This window comes from Nyctereutes procyonoides, unplaced genomic scaffold (assembly GCF_905146905.1).
Source record: "Nyctereutes procyonoides isolate TBG_1078 unplaced genomic scaffold, NYPRO_anot_genome, whole genome shotgun sequence".
Lineage (NCBI taxonomy): Eukaryota > Metazoa > Chordata > Mammalia > Carnivora > Canidae > Nyctereutes > Nyctereutes procyonoides.
Window position 1 is genome coordinate 71,709,000 of NW_026575052.1, and position 2,194 is coordinate 71,711,193.

Here is a 2,194-nt window from a genome sequence, read left to right on the forward strand (position 1 = left end):
AATAGACACAAGAACAATAACATCTCATCTTGGTATTCATAGAAGAAAAACCAGTGCATGGTAGCTTTAGCTCACATTAACAGGTGCGTGAAGTACAAATGAAGGTTTTGTCATCCTATGTGAAGGTAGCATCACAAATGAAATAAAACTCATTATTATATGTTCTTTATAAGAGTTTCCTGGATTCCCCCCCCCCCCCCAAATTCAGACTTTTCAAGTGCATTTCTGAAAGTTTGTTGCAAGAGGAGTGGTACAGCCTGGTGTAAATTCACAGCTGCTTAATATCCCAGCGCTTTCAAGGAATGCTGCTAATTGGTTCCAAAGCCAATTTAAATTGTCTTATCAAACCACAGGAACTCACAATGTTGATTGGACTGAGGCGTGTCGCATCCAACTGCTATAAATCACAAAGCGAATTGTTTCTCGAGGGATTCTGGACAGAGCAACGCGGTAACTGCTAAAAATGTAGAGTTGTCAAGTGCAAACTAGCAGTTATTTGAGGAAAGAAGAGGGGGAATAAGGAGTGTTTGGGGCTTTGAAGAGCACCTCGAGAGGCATCTGGAAATATTCATGCAAAGGGAATAATTTTTCATATAGAGAGAGATGCAGCAAGTTTGCTAGCAGGGTTTCTGTGCTAGGGATTTTCAGGAGTTAGTCGTAAATCACACTTTTTTCTTCTTTTACTTCTCTTTCCTCAAATTGGGTTATAAATATCCTGAGAAACGTGCGTTTCAAGGGGGCATGGCTCCCACGGGGGCGCCTACAGGCTACTCGGAGGGAGGATGGAAGGCGGCGATCAGGCAATGAAGTAGAACGCACGGACCTCAGGAGTGTTCCTCTAGCTTTTTCCTAGCGCGGTTTCCCAATAACAAAACGTCAGTGACAGGTACCTGGTGCAATGATACATGCAAACAAATAGGTATTTAATAATACCTGAAAATAAAAATAAGGAAGGCAGACACCATTCAGATGACCTTGTGACCACTGCACCAGTAAATCCTGAAGATTAGAGAGCAGATCCGTGGATAAAGAGCTGGAAACAAAAACTGAGTTTCTCAACTCGCAAGATTAAAGTCTTTCTTTTCCAATAAAAGGAAACATCAGAAACAGTCATCTTCCTGAGACAGAACGTTCCAGACGGGAGTTGGAAAGAAATGACAGTATTTTAATAATACCAGTTGCAGTCTGAAGTTTCGCTCGATCTTGCTGGTGTCTCACAGCTTTCCAAGATGCTTTAAGGGTGGAAAATAAAATTAAGAGGGTTAGATATACGGAGTGGAAAAAAAAAATCTGATTTTAATAACATGAATCAAAGAGCAGCAAAAAGCAGAACAGCGATGCGCTGCCTTTATGATCCTCCATAAAGGCCGTAGCTGGAGAGGCGAACGGCACCGGAGTCTCTGTGGCGCAATCGGTTAGCGCGTTCGGCTGTTAACCGAAAGGTTGGTGGTTCGAGCCCACCCAGGGACGACTCCCGCTTTTACGGCGTGTCGCTGGAACTTTTGCACCGATCCTGGGAATTCAGACCCGCCAACCCCTCGGAGGTCGACAGCCAGAGAAACCGCAGCTCTCGCTTCGCCGCCCACCCCGCGGGTGGCTCCTCGGCTTCCGGGAGCGCTGGCCGCCCCGCCCCCAGCCGTCCCCGGCTCCCGAGCTTTAGGTGGGCTCTTCCTGAGCGCCCCGGGGTGGGCGAAGGGGTCCAGCGCCGTAACACCCCCTCTCGGTTCCCAAATGCAGACCGCTGGATGCCCCGGGGGCCCGAGTTCGTCCCCTGAAGCCCAGGCCACACAGGTTCGCTCCAGCGGCCTGGCCGGGCTCCCGCGGGCGCCGAGCGGCGGGAGCGCGCACAGCCCGGCCGGCCGGGCCCCTCGGACGCGCGCCTGCCTCTCCGCGCCCGGGGCTCGAACCCGCCGCCGCCGCCGCCGCTCCTGGCGGCCCCCGAGGCCTCCGCGGCGGGAGGGCGGCCCCGGGCTGCCCAGGTTCCGCTTCTGGAGCCCTGCAGTGTCAGACGTCGCCGGCATGGATGTATTTAAGGGAGCCAAGTTCAAGCTGTGCTTTGATTTAAAACTCTTCCACGTTCTTAGACACTAATGTTGAATCATGCAACGTGTGTCTCTTCCCCGGGCAGCGTACACATCTACTCCCGAGTACTCACCGAAACCTTGACTCTCTGTGCTTTTGGTAAATTCCAAAA

At 51.0% G+C, this 2,194-nt stretch overlaps 1 non-coding gene across 1 annotated transcript; it reads left to right on the forward strand.

The window, feature by feature from the left end:
• Nucleotides 1-1,396: 1,396 nt before the first annotated feature.
• On the forward strand, nt 1,397-1,470 carry TRNAN-GUU (transfer RNA asparagine (anticodon GUU)). The gene has a single exon. It is a non-coding gene; the product is annotated as a tRNA-Asn (tRNA).
• Nucleotides 1,471-2,194: the final 724 nt, after the last annotated feature.